Source organism: Danio rerio, chromosome 4, assembly GCF_049306965.1.
Source record: "Danio rerio strain Tuebingen ecotype United States chromosome 4, GRCz12tu, whole genome shotgun sequence".
Taxonomy (NCBI): domain Eukaryota; kingdom Metazoa; phylum Chordata; class Actinopteri; order Cypriniformes; family Danionidae; genus Danio; species Danio rerio.
This window is the reverse complement of record NC_133179.1, coordinates 9,240,513-9,265,005: the sequence shown is the minus strand read 5'-3', so window position 1 is coordinate 9,265,005 and position 24,493 is coordinate 9,240,513. Positions and strand designations below refer to the sequence as shown.

Below are 24,493 nucleotides of genomic sequence, written 5' to 3'. Positions count from 1 at the left end.
AAACATTTAAATGTACCTGCAGCTCTGTCTATAGCTTTAGACAAGAATTTGTAGGATGAAACCAACATCTCCTGTAGTACAGTGGGAGAATAATTGCCATTCAAGCATGAAAGCATGGGATTGAATCCCACTAATGCTACAATTTTTATGTATTCGCCATAAACATATCTATAAAACCCCATCAAAGACAGCAATCTGCTGCACAGACCTAATGGGTCAGTGGGTAGAGCACTCACCTTTCATCTTGGAGACCGGGGTTCAAATCCCTTTAATGTTTATGCTAAACTGCTGTGAAAAGAAAAGACAAAGTTGCGCGAAGTTTAGCTCTCAGTGTGAAAGCCACGATGGCACTAGTGGCAAGCACCATTGGTTGCGGACAAGGTTACGGATGAGGCATGGGTTCGAATCCCACCAAAGACAGCTGTGGATACAGCAAAGTACCTGGGGCGGTACAGTACAAGCGATGGATACAGGAATGAAGGAGTAACGGTAAGAGACAAGGCGCGGATACCGGAAGAAATGTGAGATGGTACCTGGGGCGGTACGAGACAAAATGTGGTCATCGGAAAAATGGGAGCGTCGGTAACAGGCAGAGCGGCTAACCAGTCATGAACAACACGGACCAGAAACTGGGTGCGTACCTGAGGAAATACAAGAGAGGAAGGCAGGACTGAGAAATGAGCGTGCAAACGGGCAGCAGGTGTGGTGGGGAAAGGTGGAGCTGAGAGAAAACGAGGAGGAGGAGCAAAAGAAAAAAAAAGGAAAGGAAACTTTTTTTTTGACCCCAAAAACGGCCTAAAATGAACTTTCTGGATAATTTCAGTATCATCGTGGTGATTCGAACCCACGTCTCTTGTGATGGCCTTGGATCTCTAACCCTTTGCTCTGACCACTTGGCCATCACTGGACATATTAAGAATTGTTCTCTTGGTTATTTTGAAGTTAACCAAATATGCCAATATGATAAAAAAAATTAAGTGAAATAAACTATAACAATTGAAAAAAGTCACTATTAGACTACAAACACATCTAGTAACATACAAATATTAAAGAATGAAAAAAGGTAAATACATTAATCATTAAACTGAAACATTGATATTAGGAAAACCTAATAAACAAAGCCTAAAGCATTTAAAATGGACAATTAAACAAGAACTGAAAAGTCTTAATAAATCAACACACAAATATAGAAACACTCATAAAACCCTTCATTATAATAAATGCTTGACTGTGAATGAATGAACGCTGTGTGACTCACGTGCTGTTGATGTTGAGGTTGTTGTCTTCAAATGATCTCTGTGTTTCAGCGTCTGGTTAACGGGACACTGAAATAATTAAACAAAAAGATTTATTAAAGAGACTCGCATTGGCCCAACTGTTCAGTTCAACTATACCTGATATTAAACTATAGAAATACGTACAAATGTGTGTATGTATATAAAATAGTGTGACTTTTATATGTTTATGTTGAGCTAAACTGACATGTCCTGCTTTGGGAAACGACATAAAAATCAAACGTCAACACAAACAATACGGAGAAAACACGGTAAAGTTACTTACAGGTGCGTCTCTTGTCACTGTATTCCTGCACTTTACAGCGCGGCGTGTCTGTTCAGTTTGTTTATGTGTTGTTTACAGATATTATAATACAATCACGGAGCTGTCAGGATTTGTTTTACGTGTTGTATCGTCAAGCCTCATGCTGTCAGTGAGTGTCAAACACCTGAAGCTGAAGCGCCCCCTAGTAGAGCGGATGGAGAACTGCGCTACAGTTTATAACATAAAGTCCGCGTTGTAGGCTTAAACAGGCTTAACATTATTATTTTTATAATTTAATAGCGTATTACAAGCACAATAATTAATTCTGACTGCATTGTCTAATTATTATACTCAAGAAAACGTGACTAATCAACTCGTGTATGGGTGATCTTCAGCTCCAGCTTGTGGTCAATAGGTGTATCCGCATTAATGAAGTAAACACAAGGTGGACGCGCAGTCAGTCGTGTGAACAGCGAAGAGAGATTTAAGAGATTTTAATGTTCTCGAGGATATTTCACAACATGCTTGAGTTCGTGAGTGTCTCGACCGGCAGAAGATCGAGATCAGCTTTAAACTGATGGATTAAAAGAGCTGAACTGAGAAGCTCATGTAAACACTCAGGAATGAATGGGCAATCCTCCGAGACTCTGGGTAAAGTAGATGTGCGCTTGACTTTATTTTCATGCACGTGCGCCGCTTTTGTTCACCGCTTAAGTGTTTTTCTGTGTCTTGTTTGCAAATTTGAGCAGCTTTTTTATCAATACTGCTGGAATCTGCAAACTAATCTAGTAGGACTTCAGATTTATCATCCAGTTACCACTAAAACAATATTGCAAGTTCAGGTTTGCATTTCACACATATGTCATGTATACAACATGTTTTTAAATTGGCTGTTTACAAATATACATAACATGGAGATATTTGTTTAAATGTTTTAGCTATAAATTTATGTGTTCATATATGGTTTGGTCATATATCAGGTCTCCACATGGTATAGAAGGTTACCAGTAAAGACCCACAAGGACCAATGCATTTTCTATTTAAACCAATGCAGTTACTATTGTAACCCTAAATTCTTCAAGGGTTTCTTCTGTTTTTTTTTTATCATGGTTTCAGTTTTACTGTATTGTGATTACTGCTCTAAAATATGCTCTTTTTAAAAGTTTGGGTAAAAAAAACAAGAAGTTTTTCCCCCTTTAAACACAAATATGACAATATGACTTCTGCTGTCTTCATTAGCTTGAAAAACACAACTTGAACAGATAGCAGTAAAGTTTGTTTTAGATTCACACATTCGTTCAGTGGCAACTTGTGACATACTCCTTATATTGTTTACCATGGTGCTTTGAATATTCAGTCTGAAATCGCATGTAAGTATGACTTGAATACGACATTAGCACTATTTAATAGACTGCCAACAGTGTTGTACTTTGACAGCCATTGGCTGCTAATATGATTTCACCATTTTGAATGTGCAAATAAAACTTCTCAGAGATTATATTATTAAGGAGAAAGTCTGAATGTGTGAATATAAATCCAGCTTTACCTCAATCATGAAAAGGCGTGTTTGGAGATCTTTTCTGCTTTTAGGATACTGTTGTGAAACAAAAAACAAAACAAAAAAAATGTAAAAAATAATAATAGTTATCTTACATATACCGTATAGGAACAGTATAGCAGAACATTTTGGGTGGTTTAAAAACCTTGACTTTTCCAAACCCCGGTAAACCTTAAAACGGTTACGATGCCTACTTCCAAGTCTGATTTTGAAAGAAACCCATAACCTCAGATTATACATTTTAAAACACACATTACACTTTTATGTTGACAATATCTTTGTGCACTATTTATGTAGCTACATAAAAATAAAAAATCCTAATAGTCAATACTATTCATTCATTTCGGGTATGTAGTCTGCAGCATGTGTTTTAGGGATCATAAAGTATTTTGTTTTACATAATAATAATAAATATTTTAGTTCACCACAAAGATTAATCACCATCATTTTTTCTTTTCTCTGTTTCAGTGATGAAGAAGATGTAAAGCTCTGGGTCTATGGATGGTTCAAGATGGATAAGTCAATGACAAACACTCCTTTTCCAACACAGGTCAAACCACAGCCAAACTTCAGAGGGTCTGATCCTTCATCATGCACTTATAGTAAAGCTTGATTGGTTATTTGGGCAGATTTGAATGAATGATCATTAATTTCTGTGTGAGCTGATGACTAAATACAGTTTATCAAATAACAGATGCGCAAGGTCAGATCAGTGCGTTACAATTTAGTTATTTAGTTCAAAACAACATCTCACCTGCCCTTGGGCTCTATTTGAACAATCTAGGAGCAAAGTCTGAAGCGCAAGGTGCAAACGCATTAAGCGTGCGTCCCAATCCACTTTTGCTATTTTAAGGACAGAAAAATACACTTTGCGCCGCGTCGCATGGTCCAACAGGGTTCTGCTTAATCTCCTAATGAGTTATGGGTGTGTTTTGAGTATAAACCAATCAGAGACTCATCTCCCATTCTCTTTCTCTCTTTGGTGGATAAGGAAACAGTGTTGAACGCACTCTGCTGAGGACATCCATTACCCTACATAATTAATTTAGTTTGTTAAGCGCAAAGATTTTTGTCAAAACTATTTTGGACAGGTGGACAAATCTAAGCGTGTTTTTATTAAAACAAATATAAATATGCATATAATAAATACTACTAATAATAATAACATTATACAAAAGCAAGTTGTCGTGAATAAACTGAAAAAAGCCCCCTGAGATGAAGAAGGCATGGAGGCAGTGTTCTTTTATAATTACATAGAAAGTAATACATTTTATTATATTTTATTCCTTTAATTCATTTTCATTTGTAAAGACGTTTCGTCATTTAGACTTATAAGGTTCTGTCTGACATTTCTGTCAAAATTGAGTTATTGGCATTCTTTTTAAATGACAACTCATTTACATTATGAAATGTCTTTTATACGTTGTTTACATTTTAAGATGTTTTATTTCAAAAAACAAATGTTACACACATACTGTTTGCTATGGAACGCGAAAACTTTGAAGCTCAATATCTCAAAATCATTCAGAATGCAGATAAAACCTTATAATTCCAAGGTGATGATTTCTGTATTGCTGTACATCCCGAGTGTATTAAGCAATGTGTAAGCGAAGCGCATAACTAACGCACTCTTCGCTGGACTTTAGACCTGCTTTCAGCAGTGCTAGTGCAGTTTATTTCAGTTCCTCAAAATAGCAACGCGCCAGCAATGCACCGTAACACACCCCTTTCTAGACCAAAACACCCATGAGTCCACAAAGTGGCGCAAATAGATTTGCTATTTAAACAACGTGGCGGAAAACTGGAAAATTAGTGTTGCGCTGGTCTGAAAATAGCAACACGTCGGGGCAAACACGTCTTGCGCCTTGTTGCGCCGGGTGTATGATAGAGCCCCATGAGTGGATGTTCTGCATGACAGGGACTGTCTGATCTATTCACACGTCCCACAACTCTACTTTTGTGACTGAATGACCCAAACACAGACTTTATTTTGTTGGAGAAACACATCAACTCACTTCATTTTACGTTGCATATGAATATCAGTATTTTGAAGTTGGATAAAATCTAAAGTGTTTTGTGGCAGAAAGTAACAAGTCATTTGACGCTTGATTCCTTTTATTTCATTCATTTTCATTTTATCTGCACTGTGTGTCTGTTTTATTTGCTGTTTTACTGAACTATGTGTCATTGAGTGATATTAACAGCTGTTATTGTTCTTTTGACTTTCAGGTTGCAGGTTGCAGCAAGTTGTTTTGACTCATTCATTCTCTGGGTCTGAATTCTAGACATCAACAATCAGCATTCTTCACATCAAGACTTCATATCCTGTTAAGCAAATGCAATATCAGGAATTTCGAACCCGCACCGTTGGTTGTGGGCAAGTTTACTAAACTGAACTGAGTAAAGCCACAGTCACACTCGGGTTTGAGCATGTGAGATACGGCACTGTGAAAAGGGGCAGGATAAAAGATGATGATTAGACAATGATAAAGCGAGCGACTGCTTCATATTTTACATTTCTGCATAGAGAGGTCTTGTTTTGATCTTCCATTTCTCTCACACAATCGTATAATGTGATTTCGCCAGTCACCAATCTTGAACTTTTAAATGCAGCCACATCTGTCTTCGGATGAGACGTTAAACTGAAATCCTGACTCTTTGTGGTCATCGGAAAATCCATGGCACTTCTTCTAAAGAGTAGGGGTGTAACCCCAGTGTCCTGGCTAAATTCCCTTCATCTGCCCTTATCCATCATGTCCTCCCAATCTTCCCCATCCACAGAATTGGCTCTATCACTGTCTCTGTACTCCCCCTATAGCTAATGTGTGGTGAAGCACTGGCGTAGTTATCCTGTGGCTTTCATCACATCATGAATGCTGCACTCTGGTGGTGGTGCGGAGAGACCTCCCCATCCCTCTTGATTGTGAAGCGTTTTAGGTGTATGGCCATACACGATGAATGCGCTATATAAATACACATTACATTACATGAGAAACTCATCACACCAGCTTGCGGTTCCAGTCTGCTGCATGCATGTGCATATGGATGGAAGTCTATGGGACAAAAAGAGCAGTGTGACTGTGGCTTAGGAAATATAGTTCTTGATATCTGTAACTATTCTTACCAGTTAAATGTCACCATAGGACGCCGTTCACATTTAATTGTTGATAATAAGAATTCATATCCTGAGAATGAATAAAAATCTAAATGGCTAGCTATGGTCACTGCAGGATCTCTCACGCTGCCTAGTGGAGATGATGGAGAACTTCGACAAGTCATAAGTGAGAAGATTGAAGATTAATATTCATAAATTGGTGAACTAAACTATGATTTTAGTATATTCTCAATTTTATTTTCACATGTTTTGGGTAATGTTCACTTATTTTCGATGTCAAATCACTGTTGACAGATTCTTAACAAGGCATTTAAAGTAACGTGTGACTGATTACTGAGTGCATACGCATGTTTAAACAAATAAAGTATGTATTATATAATGACTAATAAACTTGTTTTCATTTCAAGTCCGCTTCATTTATAACAAAGATGCACGAAATCAGAGTTTCAGCTCTATCTTGTGGACAATAAGAGGATCTGCATCAATCCATGAAACTGGAGTACAGAGTAGTTTATTTCTTAAGGTGAAAAATCCTGATCCTGAAGATCCACTTTCCAGAATTACCTGATGATAAACACCTGAGGCGGCTAATGAAGGACTTTAAGATCAGAAGAGGCTTCAGAGCAAATTTGACAAACTCTGCTGTTCAAATAATTACAAAACATTTATGAGACGAAACTGAGGATGTGGAAAATACATTTATCAAGTTATTAATGCATTTTTATAATATATCAGTTTATTTGGTGTTCTTTACTTTGGTCATTCATTTGATTTTGCTTTATTGATAGTTGTGTGAACGTGTGACATTTTTAAATTATCTAAAAAAATAGTTGAACAGCAGAAATACAGAAAATATGCAACATGTGAACAGATAATGGGCTTGAACTTAATAAGTTATGAGTCATGAACACAGTCTGACAAAATAAATGTATAAAAAGTTTCTGTGCTTAAGCCTGAAGTTCAAATCCCTCTTCAGCACTATATATACAATATTTCTTCATGAGCTGAACCAGCAGATATGTTGTAAAGGCATAACATGAGGGACAAAATATATTCTGAGACTATTAGTGTCTTAGTGTAACGTGTGTTCAAATCTCTTTTAGGAAATTTTCACAACTTTCAACACTGAATATTTGTTGGCATTAAGTGGCAGGTTTACATATAATAGAGAGCTGTAAGAGATCAGATCAGCATCTGCTCCTGATGAGCCACTTTCCTGAGTGAACTTACAGTCTTAATTGAAATCAGGTGAAGCTGTTAATCAAGGAAATTTTAAGGATGTGACTGAGATATGATTAAATTAGCCATCAGAGTGAATCTGCATCTCAGTCCCCATAGCCTAGTGGTTAGTGTGTCGTCATGTAACAGTGAGGTTTTCTTGCTGACCTGAGTTCAATACCTGACTCTGCATGAATATAAAATTGAAATATAATTCACCTGCATGGAATTCAAACATTACTATCAAAAAAGGCACACAGCAATTGTTGCTGCCTCTGTGGGGCAGAAGATAAATGTTCACACTTTGAGACTTTTCGATCGCAGAGATGTGGGTTTCAAACCCACTATTGCTAAAGAGAAATCTATTATAATTAAAAACAAGAATTATTCTCAGAACAAACAAAGGGCAATCGATCCTGGCTCTGTGGTGCAGAGGATAATTATTTGCTCTTTGCATCTTTTACATAGCAGAGATGAGGGTTTGAATCCCACTCTTGCCAATGCTACATTTATTGTAATTAATGCTTAAGCTAAGAACAAGAATTACTGTCAAAACAACCAAACTGCAACTGTTCCTGCCTCTGTGGTGTAGAGGATAATTATTTGCTCTTTGCATTTTTTACATCGCAGAGACAAGGGTTCGCGTCCCACTCTTGCTAACTGAAATGTACAATAATTTATACCTAAACTGAAGTAAAACCAACAATTACTCTCAAAACAATCATCAACCAATTGTTTTTTCCTCTGTGGCACAGAAGATAATCGTTCGCTCTTTGCATTTTTTTATAACGCAGAGTCGTGGGTTTGAGTCCCAGTCTTGCAAACTTTAAAATGCTAATGTGAAGTTTATTGAATTAATGCTGAAGCTGGACTGAAAACAGGAAATACTCTGAAAACAAGATACACTGATCATCTCTGTCTCTGTGGTGTAGGGGATAATTGTTCGCTAAATGAAACTTTTTTTTGTACATCACAGAGACGTGGGTTCGAATCCCACTATTGCAAACATTTAAATGTACCTGCAGCTTTATCTATAGCTATAGACAAAAATGTGTCACAATAATCACCATATTCTGTAGTACAGTGGGAGAATAATTGACATTAAAGCATGAAAACATGGGTTTGAATCCCTATACTGCTACAATTTTTTTGTATTCGCCATAAACATATCTATAAAACCCCATTAAAGACAGCAATCTGCTGCACAGACCTGATGGGTCAGTGGGTAGAGCACTTACCTTTCATCTTGGAGGCCGGGGTTCGAATCCCTTTCATGTTTATGTTAAACTGTTGTGAAAAGAAAAGACAAAGCTGCGCGAAGTTCAGTTCTCATTGTGAAAGCCACGATGGCACTAGTGGCAAGCACCGTTGGTTAAGGACAAGGTTACGGATGAGGCATGGGTTCGAATCCCACCAAAGACAGCTGTGGATACAGCAAAGTACCTGGGGCGGTACAAGACAAGAGGCGGATACCAGAATGAAAGTGTAATGACAAGAGGTGGACACCAGAAGAAATGTGAGAAGGTACCTGGGGCGGTAAGAGACAAGTGGCAGCTATCGGAAGAATGTCGGAGATGGTAACAGGCAACGCGGCTACACAGCCGTGGAAAACACGGACCTAAAAACATGTGGCATACCTGGGAGGTATAAGACAGAAAGGCAGGACTGAGAAATAAGTGGGATAACAAGCAGCAGGTGTGAAAGAGGTGTGGCAGAGAGGGGCAGGACTGAGAGAGGAGGAGCAGAAGAAAAAAAAAAGGAAAGAAAATTTTTTTTTTTGACCCCAAAAACAGCCTAAAATGAACTTTCTGGATAATTTCAGTATCATCGTGGTGATTCGAACCCACGTCTCTTGTGATGGCCTTGGATCTCCAACCCTTTGCTCTGACCACTTGGCCATCACTGGACATATTAAGAACTCTTCTCTTGGTTATTTTGAAGTTAACCATATATGCCAATATAATAAAAAAAAAAAATAATTAAGTGTAAAAATTTTTAACAGCTGAAAAAAGTCACTATTAGACTACAAACACATCTAGTAATATACAAATATTAAAGAATGAAAAAAGGTAAATACATTAATCATTAAACTGAAACATTGATATTAGGAAAACCTAATAAACAAAGCCTAAAGCATTTAAAATGGACAATTAAACAAGAACTGAAAAGTCTTAATAAATCAACACACAAATATAGAAACACTCATAAAACCCTTCATTATAATAAATGCTTGACTGTGAATGAATGAACGCTGTGTGACTCACGTGCTGTTGATGTTGAGGTTATTGTCTTCAAATGATCTCTGTGTTTCAGCGTCTGGTTAACGGGACACTGAAATAATTCAATAAAAAGATTTATTAAAGAGACTCGCATTGGCCCAACTGTTCAGTTCAACTATACGCTCCACCTGATATTAAACTATAGAACTATGTACAAATATTGATTATTCAGCTTTTACAGCCCAAATAATACAGAATATACTATAAATTATAAAAGATAACAATAGTAATTATAAAATGTATATTAATAGTGACAAACATATTTAAAAACGTTTAATATATGACATAATTCATTATAAAATCAACACAGCACTAGTTTAGCATGAGAGCATCATGTCATGAAAGTCTGCAATAAAGCCGATTAAATTAAGGAAGACAGTCATAATGCTCAATAAATAAAACATTTTAAACACAACTCTGATAAGATTAGAACAGTGTGACTTTTATATGTTTATGTTGAGCTAAACTGACATGTCCTGCTTTGGGAAACGACATAAAAATCAAACGTCAACACAAACAATACGGAGAAAACACGGTAAAGTTACTTACAGGTGCGTCTCTTGTCACTGTATTCCTGCACTTTACAGCGCGGCGTGTCTGTTCAGTTTGTTTGTGTGTTGTTTATAGATATTATAATACAATCACGGAGCTGTCAGGATTTGTTTTACCTGTTGTATCTTCAAGCCTCATGCTGTCAGTGTCAAACACCTGAAAGCTGCGAGTTAGACATAACGTGAAGCAGTGCGCGCCCCCTAGTGGGGCGGATGGAGAACTGCGCTACAAGTTACAACATAAAGTCCGCGTTGTAGGCTTAAACAGACTTAAAATGATTATTTTTATAGTTTAATGTCGTATTACAAGCACAATAATTAATTCTGACTGCATTGTCTAATTATTATACTCAAGAAAACGTGACTAATCAACTCGTGTATGGGTGATCTTCAGCTCCGGCTTGTGGTCAATAGGTGTATCCGCATTAAGGAAGTAAACACAAGGTGGACGCGCAGTCAGTCGTGTGAACAGCGAAGAGAGATTTAAGAGATTTAAAATATACTCGAGTATATAAAATATACTCATTTATTATTGAGAGTGTATCGACCGGCAGAAGATCGAGATCAGCTTTAAACTGATGGATTAAAAGAGCTGAACTGAGAAGCTCATGTAAACACACTCAGGAATGAATGGGCAATCCTCCGAGACTCTGGGTAAAGTAGATGTGCGCTTGACTTTATTTATTATTTACATGCACGAGCCTCTTTTATTCTTTATTCTATTCTTTTATTCTAAAGTGTTTTTCCGTGTCTTGTTTGCAGATTTCGGCAGCTTTTATATCAATACTGCTGGAATCTGCAAACTAATCTAGTAGGACTTCAGGTTTACCATCCAGTTACCACTAAAACAATATTGCAAGTTCAGGTTTGTATTTCACACATTTGTCATATATACAACATGTTTTTTTAAAAATGGCTGTTTACAAATATACATAACATAAAGATGGTCATATATCAGATCTCCATAGAAGGTTACCTGTCAAGACCCACCGTCAGGGACCAATGCATTTCCTTTTAAAACTAATGCAGTTAGTATCATAACCATTTAAGCCACTATAAATACTTCATGTTTCTATTATTTTTTTCATCTGGGAGCACAGCACAGATTTAGACAAATTATTCTCAGAAATGACTTTTTAACATTTTGAGCACTTCCAAGTCTGAGTTTGAAAGAAACTCATAACCTCAGATTAGTTATTCTAAGAAGAAACATGCATTACACTTTTATATTTGCACTTTTTATATCTCTACTTAGAAAAAATCCTAACAGTCAATACTAATCATTCATCTCGGTTATAAAGTGTGCAGCATGTGCTTTAGGGATCATAAAGTATTTTGTTTTGTTTAAACAGTTAAAAAACTAATAAATGTTAGTTTAACACAAAGATTAATCACCATCATTTTTCTTTCTCTGTTTCAGTGATGAAGAAGATGTAAAGCTCTGGGTCTATGGATGGTTCTAGATGGATGAATCAACAATGACAAACACTCCTCTTCCAACACAGGTTGAACCACAGTCAATCTTCAGAGGGTCTGATCATTCATCATGCACTTATAGTAAAGCTTGATTGGTTATTTTTGGCAGATTTAAATGAATGATGATTCATTTCTGTGTGAGCTGATGACTAAATACAGTTTACTGAATCAAAGACAGATACACAAGGTCAGATCAGTGCGTTACAATTTAGTTATTTAGTTCACAACATCTTACCTGTCCATGAGTGAGTGGATATCCTGCATGACAGGGACTGTCTAGTCTATTCACACGTCCCACAGCTCTGATTTCATTGACTGTATGACCCAAACACAGACTTTATTTTGTAGGAGAAACACAACAACTAACTTAATTTTATGTAGTATATATAAATATACATATCAGTATTTTAAAGTTAGCTGAAGTCTAAAGTTAGTTTTTCTTTGTTGCAGAAAATAAGTCATTTATAATGAGAGGTGCTTATCACTTTAAGGCCCCGTTTACACTATAGCGTTTTAGTTTTAAAACGGCGTTGTAGAATGAAAACGATCCGCGTCCACACTTGCGTTTTACCCAGCGTTTCTGAACAGCTCTCCGTCCACACCAAAACGCTGAAAACGCACATCACGTGACCACACACACACTCTTGGGCAAGCGCTCCAGCATTTCTACCCAGATGAGAGCTCTGCTTGTCGGACTACTCATCAAGCATCTCCCGCTGGATGTAATCTCACTATATTTGCTAAACGTGATATTTCATTCATGTTGTTGTCTTTATCTAACGACATAGGCCAATTCCCTGACTTTGGTCATTGGAATCTATTAAGTTACTTGTTCACGGGTAACATGTTTTGGTTAAGCGCAAAGATAAGTTAATGATTAATCCAGGTAGATTGACTGATCGCTTGCCTTTATTTCCTACAATGTATAAACTTATTGTATGTTATACTTTTATAATTATCGATTATTAAAACTGATATTCAGCAAAAGAGAGGGTGCGTTTCGTATTTTCACTGAAATTGAAAGGAAACGGTTGTTATCGGCTCCGTTTTGTTATAAATATCCACACAGTGAAGATGACGCTCATATATGCAGCACGACGCCTCAACATTTCTGCTGTCTGTTAAGTTTTCTAATATTAAAAAGAAAATAGGCAGTTTCTTAAATCATGTTTACATTTTATTGTTGAGAAAGTGAAACAACGTAGCCAAGGTGATGTGAATGAAGTTATAAAGTACACTGTTCCCTTTGAAGATTTACCCGTGTCCTCGGTATGTTTTCCATATCAAACTGAGAAGGGGGAGACTGCAGCCTTGATCAAACTTGCGAAGTCTTAACTTACAAGAAGAGGATGCGAGACTGAACTGTGTGTGGGCTACTTAATATTGAGGAAAAGCCCCAATCAGACAGGCGAACGTTTGCAGCCCCGCCTCCGTTTTCAGATGTCTCCGTCTTTCCCCATCCACACTGAGACGGAGCAGCAGCGTTTTAGAATGAAAACGGCCTTTCCAGCGTTTTCAAAAAGCTCCGTTTTCGGCGCTCGAGAACTCCGGCGTAGTGTGGACGGATGGCGTAACCGTAGCAAAACTTATGCGTTTTCAAACTAAAACGCACTAGTGTAAACGGGGCCTAAGACAACACAACACAAAACTTCAGAAAATGTAAGACATTAATATCTGGTGGAATAAACCTGATATTTAATCAAGACAACTGAAAACATCTATAATTTTCACTAATTAACAATAACAATAGTAATATACCATATTAGTTTGCCGCTCACGCCGCCTAGTAGAGCTGATGGAGAAGTCATAAATGAGTGAATTATACATTAATATTTAAAAATTGGTGAAATAACCTGATTATCTCTAAATAATTTATTTTAGAGCTTCATTTTATTTTCATGTCTTGGCTAACGTTCACTTATTTTTGTTGTGGAATCACTGTTGGTTTTTAAAGCATTTAACATTTGACTGATCACTGAGTGCATACGGCATGTTTGAACAAATAAAGTATGTATTATATAATGACTAATAAACTTGTTTTCATTTCAAGTCCGCTTCATTTATAACAAAGAGATGCACAAAATCAGAGTTTCAGCTCCATCTTGTGGACAATAAGAGGATCTGCATCAATCCATGAAACTGGAGTACAGAGTAGTTTTTTATTTCTTAAGGTGAAAAATCCTGATCCTGAAGATCCACTTTCCAGAATTACCTGATGATAAACACCTGAGGCGGCTAATGAAGGACTTTAAGATCAGAAGAGGCTTCAGAGCAAATTGGACAAACTCTGCTGTTCAAATAATTACAAAACATTTATGAGACGAAACTGAGGATGTGGAAAATACATTTATCAAGTTATTAATGCATTTTTATAATATATCAGTTTATTTGGTGTTCTTTACTTTGGTCATTTATTTGATTTTGCTTTATTAATGGTTGTGTGAACGTGTGACATTTTAAAATTATCTAAAAATTAGTTGAACACAGCAGAAATACAGAAAATGTACAACATGACAGATCATGGGCTTGAACTTAAGTTATGATATGAGTCATGAACACAGTCTGACAAAATAAATGTATAAAAAGTTTCTGTGCTTAAGCCTGAAGTTCAAATCCCTCTTCAGCACTATATATACAATATTTCTTCATGAGCTGAACCAGCAGATATGTTGTAAATGCATAACACAATGGACAAAATATATTCTGAGACTATTAGTGTCTTAGTGTAACGTGTGTTCAAATCTCTCTTAGGAAATTTTCACAACTTTCAACACTGAATATTTGTTGGCATTAAGTGGCAGGTTTACATATAATAGAGAGCTGTAAGAGATCAGATCAGCGTCTGCTCCTGATGAGCCACTTTCCTGAGTGAACTTACAGTCTTAATTGAAATCAGGTGAAGCTGTTAATCAAGGAAATTTTAAGGATGTGATTGAGATATGATTAAATTAGCCATCAGAGTGATTCTGCATCTCAGTCCCCATAGCCTAGTGGTTAGTGTGTCGTCATGTAACAGTGAGGTGTTCTTGCTGACCTGAGTTCAATACCTGACTCTGCATGAATATAAAATTAAAATATAATTCACCTGCATGGAATTCAAACATTACTATCAAAAAAAAGGCACACAGCAATTGTTGCTGCCTCTGTGGGGCAGAAGATAAATGTTCACACTTTGAGACTTTTCGATCGCAGAGATGTGGGTTTGAAACCCACTATTGCTAAAGTGAAATCTATTATAATTAAAAACAAGAATTATTCTCAGAACAAACAAAGAGCAATCGTTCCTGGCTCTGTGGTGCAGAGGATAATTATTTGCTCTTTGCATCTTTTACATAGCAGAGATGAGGGTTTGAATCCCACTCTTGCAAATGCTACATTTATTGTAATTAATGCTTAAGCTACGAACAAGAATTACTGTCAAAACAACCAAACTGCAACTGTTCCTGCCTCTGTGGTGTAGAGGATAATTATTTGCTCTTTGCATTTTTTACATCGCAGAGACAAGGGTTCGCGTCCCACTCTTGCTAACTGAAATGTACAATAATTTATACCTAAACTGAAGTAAAACCAACAATTACTCTCAAAACAATCAATAGCCAATTGTTTTTCCTCTGTGGCACAGAAGATAAGCGTTCGCTCTTTGCATTTTTTTATAACGCAGAGTCGTGGGTTTGAGTCCCAGTCTTGCTAACTTTAAAATGCTAATGTGAAGTTTATTGAATTAATGCTGAAGCTGGACTGAAAACAGGAAATACTCTGAAAACAAGATACCTTGATCATCTCTGTCTCTGTGGTGTAGGGGATAATCGTTCGCTAATTGGAACTTTTTTTTTTACATCACAGAGACGTGGGTTCGAATCCCACAATTGCAAACATTTAAATGTACCTGCAGCTTTATCTATAGCTATAGACAAAAATTTGTCACTTCAATAAACATCTTCTGCAGTGCAGTGGGAGAATAATTGCCATTCAAGCATGAAAGCATGGGTTTGAATCCCTCTATTGCTACAATTTTTTTGTATTCGCCATAAACATATCTATAAAGCTCCATTAAAGACAGCAATCTGCTACACAGATCAAATGGGTCAGTGGGTAGAGCACTCACCTTTCATCTTGGAGACCAGGGTTCGAATCCCTTTCTTGTTTATGTTAAACTGTTGTGAAAAGAAAAGACAAAGCTGCGCGAAGTTCAGTTCTCATTGTGAAAGCCACGATGGCACTAGTGGCAAGCACCGTTGGTTGCGGACAACGTTACGGATGAGGCATGGGTTCGAATCCCACCAAAGACAGCTGTGGATACAGCAAAGTACCTGGGGCGGTACAAGAGGCGGATACCGGAATGAAGGTGTAACGGTAAGAGACAAGAGGCGGACACCGGAAGAAATGTGAGATGGTACCTGCGGCGGTAAGAGATAAGTGGCAGCTATCGGAAAAATGTCGGGGATGGTAACAGGCAGCGCGGCTACACGGACACGGGAAAACACGGACCTGAAAGATGTGGCATACCTGGGGAGGTATAAGACAGAAAGGCAGGACTGAGAAATAAGTGGGATGACGAGCAGCAGGTGTGAGAGAGGTGTGGCAGAGAGAGGCGGGGCTAAGAGAGAACAAGGAGGAGGAGCAGAAGAAAAAAAAGGAAGGAAAACTTTTTTTTTTTGACCCCAAAAATGGCCTAACATCAATTTTCTGGATAATTTCAGTATCATCGTGGTGATTCGAACCCACGTCTCTTGTGATGGCCTTGGATCTCTAACCCTTTGCTCTGACCACTCGGCCATCACTGGACATATTAAGAGTTGTTCTCTTGGTTATTTTGAAGTTAACCAAATTTGCCAATATAATAAAAAAAAATTAAGTGTAAAAACTGTAACAACTGAAAAAAGTCACTATTAGACTACAAACACATCTAGTAATATAAAATTTTAAAGAATGAAAAAAGGTAAATACATTAATCATTAAACTTAAACATTGATATTAGGAAAATCTAATAAACAAAGCCTAAAGCATTTAAAATGGACAATTAAAACAAGAACTGAAAAGTCTTAATAAATCAACACACAAATATAGAAACACTCATAAAACCCTTCATTATAATAAATGCTTGACTGTGAATGAATGAACGCTGTGTGACTCACGTGCTGTTGATGTTGAGGTTATTGTCTTCAAATGATCTCTGTGTTTCAGCGTCTGGTTAACGGGACACTGAAATAATTAAATAAAAAGATTTATTAAAGAGACTCGCATTGGCCCAACTGTTCAGTTCAACTATACGCTCCACCTGATATTAAACTATAGAACTATGTACAAATATTGATTATTCAGCTTTTACAGCACAAATAATACAGAATATACTATAAATTATAAAAGATAATAATAGTAATTATAAAATGTATATTAATAGTGACAAACATATTTAAAAACGTTTAATATATGACATAATTCATTATAAAATCAACACAGCACTAGTTTAGCATGAGAGCATCATGTCATGAAAGTCTGCAATAAAGCCGATTAAATTAAGGAAGACAGTCATAATGCTCAATAAATAAAACATTTTAAGCACAACTCTGATAAGATTAGAACAGTGTGACTTTTATATGTTTATGTTGAGCTAAACTGACATGTCCTGCTTTGGGAAACGACATAAAAATCAAACGTCAACACAAACAATACGGAGAAAACACGGTAAAGTTACTTACAGGTGCGTCTCTTGTCACTGTATTCCTGCACTTTACAGCGCGGCGTGTCTGTTCAGTTTGTTTGTGTGTTGTTTATAGATATTATAATACAATCACGGAGCTGTCAGGATTTGTTTTACCTGTTGTATCATCAAGCCTCATGCTGTCAGTGTCAAACACCTGAAAGCTGCGAGTCAGACATAACGTGAAGCAGTGCGCGCCCCCTAGTGGGGCGGATGAAGAACTGCGCTACAATTTACAACATAAAGTCCGCGTTGTAGGCTTAAACAGACTTAAAATGATTATTTTTATAGTTTAATGTCGTATTACAAGCACAATAATTAATTCTGACTGCATTGTCTAATTATTATACTCAAGAAAACGTGACTAATCAACTCGTGTATGGGTGATCCTCGGCTCCGGCTTGTGGTCAATAGGTGTATCCGCATTAATGAAGTAAACACAAGGTGGACGCGCAGTCAGTCGTGTGAACAGCGAAGAGAGATTTAAAAGATTTTAATGTTCTCGAGGATATTTTACAACACGCTTGAGTTCGTGAGTGTCTCGACCGGCAGAAGATCGAGATCAGCTTTAAACTGATGGATTAAAAGAGCTGAACTGAGAAGCTCATGGAAACACACTCAGGAATGAATGGGCAATCCTCCGAGACTCTGGGTAAAGTAGATGTGCGCTTGACTTTATTTATTATTTACATGCACGAGCCTCTTTTATTCTTTATTCTATTATTTTATTCTAAAGTGTTTTTCCGTGTCTTGTTTGCAGATTTGAGCAGCTTTTATTTCAATACTGCTGCAATCTGCAAACTAATTCAGTAGGACTTCAGGTTTACCATCCAGTTACCACCAATACAATATTGCAGGTTCAGGTTTGTATTTCACACATATGTCATATATACAACATGTTTTTAAAATGGCTGTTTACAAATATACATAACATGTAGATATTTGTTTAAATATTTTAGCTATAAATTTATGTGTTGTTCATATATGGTCATATATCAGATCTCCATAGAAGGTTACCAGTCAAGACCCACTGTCAGGGACCAATGCATTTCCTTTTAAAACTAATGCAGTTAGTATCATAACCATTTAAGCCACTATAAATACTTCATGTTTCTATTATTTTTTTCATCTGGGAGCACAGCACAGATTTAGACAAATTATTCTCAGAAATGACTTTTTAACATTTTGAGCACTTCCAAGTCTGATTTTGAAAGAAACTCATAACCTCAGATTAGTTATTCTAAGAAGAAGCATGCATTACACTTTTATATTTGCACTTTTTATATCTCTACTTAGAAAAAATCCTAACAGTCAATACTAATCATTCATTTCAGTTATAAAGTGTGCAGCATGTGCTTTAGGGATCATAAAGTATTTTGTTTTGTTTAAACAGTTAAAAAACTAATAAATGTTAGTTTAACACAAAGATTAATCACCATCATTTTTCTTTCTCTGTTTCAGTGATGAAGAAGATGTAAAGCTCTGGGTCTATGGATGGTTCAAGATGGATGAGTCAATGACAAACACTCCTCTTCCAACACAGGTTGAACCACAGCCAATCTTCAGAGGGTCTGATCATTCATCATGCACTTATAGTAAAGCTTGATTGGTTATTTGGGCAGATTTGAATGAATGATGATTCATTTCTGTGTGAGCTGATGACTAAATACAGTTTACTGAATCAAAGACAGATGCACAAGGTCAGATCAGTGCGTTACAATTTAGTTATTTAGTTCACAACATCTTACCTGTCCATGAGTGAGTGGATATCCTGCATGACAGGGACTGTCTAGTCTATTCACACGTCCCACAGCTCTGATTTCATTGACTGTATGACCCAAACACAGACTTTATTTTGTAGGAGAAACACAACTAACTTCATTTTATGTAGTGTATATAAATATATATATCAGTATTTTAAAGTTAGCTGAAGTCTAAAGTTAGTTTTTCTTTGTTGCAGAAAATAAGTCATTTATAATGAGAGGTGCTTATCACTTTAAGACAACACAACACAAAACTTCAGAAAATGTAAGACATTAATATCTGGTGGAATAAACCTGATAATCAATCAAGACAACTGAAAACATCTATAATTTTCACTAATTAACAATAACAATAGTAATATACCATATTAGTGTGCCGCTCACGCCGCCTAGTAGAGCTGATGGAGAACTTTAAGCTTTTGACTGTCATAAATGAGTGAATTATACATTAATATTTATAAATTGGCGAAATAACCTGATTATCTCTAAATAATTTATTTTAGAGCTTCATTTTATTTTCATGTCTTGGCTAACGTTCACTTATTTTTGTTGTTGAATCACTGTTGGTTTTTAAAGCATTTAACATTTGACTGATCACTGAGTGCATACGGCATGTTTGAACAAATAAAGTATGTATTATATAATGACTAATAAACTTGTTTTCATTTCAAGTCCGCTTCATTTATAACAAAGAGATGCACAAAATCAGAGTTTCAGCTCCATCTTGTGGACAATATGAGGATCTGCATCAATCCATGAAACTGAAGTATTTATTTTCTTAAGGTGAAAAATCCTGATCCTGAAGATCCACTTTCCAGAGTTACCTGATGATAAACACCTGAGGCGGCTAATTAAAGTCTTTCAGACAACAAGGGCAAATATTTAGGGCAAATATGACAAACTAAAACAAAACATTTATTTGACTAAACTGAGGATGCTATTTAAAATGATGTATTTTCTGTCACTACGAGTTTATTGTGCAAAGAATAATATTTATTATGAAGTAATATTCTTTACTTAAGTAAATAATTTGGCTATTTTTTTACTAATAGTTGAGCAAATGCTATTTTCAAATCATTTTAAAATTACTCATAGCAGACATACAGAAGATATACAAATAGACGCAGATAATGAGCTTGAAATTAACGATAATTAAGAGTCATGAACAATCAGACAAAATAAATGTATGAAAAGTTTTGTCTACTGTAGCCTAAAGTTCAAATCCTTCTTGATTTTGGTGAATAGTGGTTATTAAATGCAACAAAATGACTACAACACCAGTTTTCAACTTGAAAGTCCCAGTGGTGCATGTGACTAAACACATGTTCTCTGTCAATAGAGTCATGGGTTACAAATCCAACTTTACAATTTGAAATGTTTGTTGTAAAATCAGACTGAAATATAAGTCCAGCATGTGTGCAGTCAAGAGATCTGTGGCACAGTGGTTAGAGCGCTGTGTTGTTAAAAAGGAGTCCTGGGTTCAAATCCCACTAGTCCATACATTAAATAAGTGTCATGATATCTGACAAACTCTGCTAAACTCCAGAAGCAAGTGTGAGAGCCACAGTGGTGCTCCTGACTGAACACATGCTCTCCATGGTGAAGGCTGTCATGAGGACTTGGGTTCAAAGCTCAGCTTTGCTCACTTATTGCACAACGAGTAGTGAAATAATGGTGAAATATAAGTTCCAGCATGTCATTAGGTATGTGACTGTGGCTCAGTGGTAGAGCAATGCCTCATGGGTTAAGAGGTTGCTGGTTCAACCCCAGCCAGATCACTGCGATATGTGTGAGTGTCGGTGTGAATGAAGGGGGAGGATGAAACGTTCCTCCCCTGACCTACGGGGCCATGTACAGCAGGGGTTATGCTGCTTTTTACTAAAAAATAAATTAGCTCTATAAAAAACCAGACCCCCGTCCCTTCTCTCCCCGTTTCGGTTACCATCATTTCCTTTCCAGAGGGACGACCCTCCAGAAAGAAAATGATGATAACCGACACACCAAAACTCAAACACAAGATACGAGTCTCACCTGTCCATCAGCAGAAGTCCACCATTACAGTCCACGGCTGTCCAAATGTCCCAGAGCTCTGCTTCTGTTCACTCCAAACACATCCTTCATCCTGTAGAGGAAACACAGAAATAAACACTTTACTACTGAAATACATCTGAAACAGCAGAACTGAGAACTTCACCAACAGAAGAGCTCATAAACAAGATAAGACACACACTGTATATTTGACAGGTACAATATTGAACACTGAAGCTGTACAAAAGCTCACTAATTGACTAATTGACAGATTTATGCTGCTTTATAATATAAACAGCTCAATGCTATTCGTTTAACACTAAACATGAAGTCTGAAAGTGACATTAGCAGAAAAATGTAAACATCCTGCACAACACACATCTAAATAAACTGACAGACAAATCCTGCTGTAAAAACACCAAAGAAAACAAGTATCTGTGATTTTTATAAAATGCAAATGCTGTTATATAGCTCCTTTCAGTTAATTTTACAAGCAAATAAAGTACTTTATATGAAATGATACTTACAGGTGAGTCTCTTCACTTGATTCCTGCACTTTATCACAGAGTCTGCTGCTTTAATTTGCTGCTGAGCTTTAATATGTGCTGTTTAAACACATTAAGATTCTGTCGCTGCGCTGTCATCTTTAATTATGCGTTTAAAACAAACTACACGTGTTTTGTTTCGCCGGCTGTCATCACACACGTTTGTTGTCAAACACCTGAAGCCAAGAGTCAGACTGAACGTGGAGTCGCTCGCGCCGCTTAGTGGAGCGGATGTAGAACTGCAACACGCTGAAAAACAAAACATGTGCAGTGTGTTTTAAACACATAATTTACAGATGACAGCTCAGCGACACACTCTTAATGTGTTTAAACAGCACGTTTTAAAGCTCAGCAGCAAATTAAAGCAGCAGACTCTGTGATAAAGTGCAGGAATCAAGTGAAGAGACTCACCTGTAAGTATCATTTCATATAAAGTACTTTATTTGCTTGTAAAATTAACTGAAAGGAGCTATATAACAGCATTTGCGTTTTATAAAAATCACAGATACTTGTTTTCTTTGGTGTTTATACAGCAGGATTTGTCTGTCAGTTTATTTAGATGTGTGTTGTGCAGGATGTTTACATTTTTCTGCTAATGTCACTTTCAGACTTCATGTTTAGTGTTAAACGAATAGCATTGAGCTGTTTATATTATAAAGCAGCATAAATCTGCACTTATGCTTGTTTAAAAAAAGTCAATTAGTGAGCTTTTGTACAGCTTCAGTGTTCAATATTGTACCTGTCAAATATACAGTGTGTGTCTTATCTTGTTTATGAGCTCTTCTGTTGGTGAAGTTCTCAGTTCTGCTGTTTCAGATGTATTTCAGTAGTAAAGTGTTTATTTCTGTGTTTCCTCTACAGGATGAAGGATGTGTTTGGAGTGAACAGAAGCAGAGCTCTGGGACATTTGGACAGCCGTGGACTGTAATGGTGGACTTCTGCTGATGGACAGGTGAGACTCGTATCTTGTGTTTGAGTTTTGGTGTGTCGGTTATCATCATTTTCTTTCTGGAGGGTCGTCCCTCTGGAAAGGAAATGATGGTAACCGAAACGGGGAGAGAAGGGACGGGGGTCTGGATTTTTATAGAGCTAATTTATTTTTTAGTAAAAAGCAGCATAACCCCTGCTGTACATGGCCCCGTAGGTCAGGGGAGGAACGTTTCATCCTCCCCCTTCATTCACACCGACACTCACACATATCGCAGTGATCTGGCTGGGGTTGAACCAGCAACCTCTTAACCCATGAGGCATTGCTCTACCACTGAGCCACAGTCACATACCTGATGACATGCTGGAGCTTATACTTGACTATTCAAGTCCACATTGACATATGTAAAGCTTAAATGAGGATTGAACCCAGCTCTCCTTGATGAGAGCATAGTGCTCTACCACTGAGCCACAGATCTCATAATAAAGCACCGGCTGGAACTTATATTTCACTATCATTTCTCTACTTGTTGTGCAATAAGTGAGCAAAGCTGGGCTTTGAACCCAAGTCCTCATGACAGCCTTCACTATGGAGAGCATGTGTTTAGTCAGGAGCACCACTGTGGCTCTCACACTTGCTTCTGGAGTTTAGCAGAGTTTGTCAGATATCATGACACCTATTTAATGTATGGACTAGTGGGATTTGAACCCAGGACTCCTTATTAACAACACAGTGCTCTAACCACTGTGCCACAGATCTCTTGACTGCACACATGCTGGACTTATATTTCAGTCTGATTTTACAACAAACATGTCAAAGTGTGAAGTGGGATTTGAACCCACAACTACATAGACAGGAAACATGTGTTAAACCACCACTGCACCACTGTGACTCTCACGCTTAAAGCTGGTGTTTTAGACATGTTGTTAGATTTACCAATCACTACTTAGCACAATATAAAGTTGGTTTGAACTCCAGACTTTAACACTGAACGTGCAGTTCACTACCACTGAGCCACAGAGGATGTCACGACAACCTATTTAATCATCTTATAATTTTAGGTCTATTATCTGTGTATATTTGAGTGCCAAACATATTTCTGCAGCAATTCTCAACTCAAATGGACAGCACATACATGATTTGTAAATAACATTGTTAGATTGGTCAAGTAATTGTTTTTTTTTTTTTTAATAATCATTTGATCGACAGAGTTTGTCACATTTGCCCTGAAGTCTCTTATTATCTGAAACTCCTGTAATAACAGCCTCAGGTGTTTTAATCAGGTTGGAGTTTAACTCTGGAAAGTGGATCTTCAGGATCAGGATTAGACAACTGCTTCAGAAAAAAAAAAAGTCTGCATTTGCTTTGCAGTTTTAATGTGTTGATGCAAATCCATTTGTTGTCCACAAGATGGAGCTAAAAGTCTGCTCTGCTCTTGTACAGCTCTCTTTTATGGATAAAGCAGGCATTTAATGTTTAGAAGTCGTTATTGTCATCAGTTTAAGATAACTGAAAGCAATTCTGATTTTAAGTCAGGTTTATGTTGTTCAGATATGCTGTATGCACTCGACAATCAGTCAAACTCGTCTATAAATGCTGCTTGCATTTGCTAACAGTAATATAAAAACTAAATAAATATATAAAATAAGTCAACATCACTTAAGAAAGATGCCAAACAAATAAACTTGACACAGAGACAGACTAAAAGAGTCTCCTCTTTTATGTGTTTACACTTGAGGCTTGGATTATTTAGCATCTTACCACGTCAGCTCCTGAATAAATCATAGGTTAG

At 36.9% G+C, this 24,493-nt stretch overlaps 4 long non-coding RNA genes across 19 annotated transcripts in view; 3 read left to right on the top strand and 1 right to left on the bottom strand.

Moving 5' to 3' along the window:
- Nucleotides 1–21,970, bottom strand: part of LOC141381583 (uncharacterized) — a 52,827-nt gene extending 30,857 nt beyond the window's left edge. For 2 of the 14 annotated variants that reach the window (XR_012401839.1, XR_012401834.1), the window contains exons 1-6: nt 17,436–17,585; nt 16,872–16,938; nt 15,842–15,890; nt 9,695–9,761; nt 3,086–3,133; nt 1,259–1,325 (exon numbers count right to left, since the gene is read on the bottom strand). This is a non-coding gene — a long non-coding RNA (uncharacterized lncRNA). Of the gene's footprint in view, nt 1–236; nt 289–533; nt 642–1,258; nt 1,326–1,560; nt 1,712–3,085; nt 3,134–8,668; nt 8,718–9,694; nt 9,762–10,258; nt 10,412–11,971; nt 12,052–15,841; nt 15,891–16,871; nt 16,939–17,435; nt 17,586–21,231; nt 21,323–21,755 lie in introns of those variants that run through there. The other 12 variants (XR_012401832.1, XR_012401840.1, XR_012401835.1 and 9 more) reach the window with 11 other exon arrangements.
- On the top strand, nt 1,946–6,618 carry LOC141381586 (uncharacterized). 3 transcript variants are annotated; one of them, XR_012401877.1, is made up of 3 exons: nt 1,946–2,190; nt 3,566–3,647; nt 5,327–6,618. It is a non-coding gene; the product is annotated as an uncharacterized lncRNA (long non-coding RNA). The 3 variants fall into 3 exon arrangements; XR_012401879.1 differs by having other exon boundaries at nt 3,566–3,673; XR_012401878.1 differs by having other exon boundaries at nt 3,566–3,699.
- LOC103910403 (uncharacterized) lies at nt 10,673–13,782 on the top strand. The gene is made up of 4 exons (XR_012401883.1): nt 10,673–10,914; nt 11,023–11,125; nt 11,681–12,227; nt 13,369–13,782. It is a non-coding gene; the product is annotated as an uncharacterized lncRNA (long non-coding RNA).
- On the top strand, nt 17,843–19,871 carry LOC141381585 (uncharacterized). The gene is made up of 3 exons (XR_012401848.1): nt 17,843–18,089; nt 18,198–18,300; nt 18,899–19,871. It is a non-coding gene; the product is annotated as an uncharacterized lncRNA (long non-coding RNA).
- Nucleotides 21,971–24,493: the final 2,523 nt, after the last annotated feature.